This window comes from Neopelma chrysocephalum, unplaced genomic scaffold, assembly GCF_003984885.1.
Source record: "Neopelma chrysocephalum unplaced genomic scaffold, ASM398488v2 Primary Assembly neopelma1_190773, whole genome shotgun sequence".
In the NCBI taxonomy this organism is placed as follows: domain Eukaryota; kingdom Metazoa; phylum Chordata; class Aves; order Passeriformes; family Pipridae; genus Neopelma; species Neopelma chrysocephalum.
In genome coordinates, this window is record NW_020939674.1 from 776 (window position 1) to 1,847 (window position 1,072).

Here is a 1,072-nt window from a genome sequence, read left to right on the forward strand (position 1 = left end):
GGGATGCTGGGGAGGATGGGAAGTGTGGGATGGATCCTGGGGAGCCAGGGACGGTGCAGGGTGGGTCCTGGGGGCCAGGGTGGATGGGAGGGCACAGGACAGATCCTGGGGTGCCAATGAGGATGTAGGATAGATCCTGAGGTGCTGGGGAGGACGGGAGGGTACAGGGTGAATCCTGGTGTGCCCGAGGATGGAAGGGTGCAGGACGGGTCCTAGGGAGAATGTGGGATAGATCCTGGGGTGCTGGGGAGGATGTGGGTGCCAGAGAGGATGGGAGGTGCAAGATGGGTCCTGGGGAGGATGCAGGATGGGTGCTGGGGAGGATATGAGGTGCAGGACAGATCCCGGGGTGCTGGGGGAGGCAGGGGATGGATCCTGGAGAGCGTATGAGGGTGCACAATGAATCCTGGGGTGCTGGGGAGGTGGGAGGGTACAGGACAGATCCTGGGGTTCCATGGAGGACGTGGGACAGATCTGGCCATGACCCCCCTCCCCTCCCCACACAGGATCGCAAGCAGCAACAACCTGAACAAGTCGGAGAGTGACCAGGAGGACAATGATGACATCAACGACAACGACTGGTCCTACGGCTCTGAGAAGAAAGGTGGGGGGTCCCTGGTCCCCTCAGGGGTGGGGGGTGTGTCCTGCCTGCCCTGTGGCCCTTGACCCCAAGTCCAGGGTGGGTGTGTGGGAGGGTTTCATCCATGGGGAAGAGGAGGCCCTGGGCTTGCAAATCCACCAGAAAAGGTCAAATCTGTCCCTTCTCTGTCTCTCCCTGTAGCAAAGAAGAGGAAATCGGATAAGGTGAGGGGGCAGGGGGTGCTGTGGGGTGTGGAGGGACTCCACCGGGGCCATGCCACACCCCCCCCCACCCTCCTCTTGTTGCAGAACCCCAACTCGCCCCGCAGGTCCAAGTCCCTGAAACACAAAAATGGTGAGGGGGCGGGGCTTACACTGCTGGGGGTGGGGCTTATGCATTGGGGAGGGGCTTACACTGCCTGGGGTGGGGCATCTGTGGGGGGCGGAGCATCGTGGAGGGTGGGGCTTGGGGTGGGAGCAGAGTTTTGGGGGG

General features: G+C 62.4%; 1 long non-coding RNA gene across 1 annotated transcript; it reads left to right on the forward strand.

Annotated features, from left to right (window-relative positions):
- The first annotated feature begins 476 nt into the window (after positions 1 to 476).
- LOC113963085 lies at positions 477 to 935 on the forward strand. Its single transcript, XR_003532636.1, has 3 exons — positions 477 to 604; positions 782 to 804; positions 889 to 935. It is a non-coding gene; the product is annotated as an uncharacterized LOC113963085 (long non-coding RNA).
- Positions 936 to 1,072: the final 137 nt, after the last annotated feature.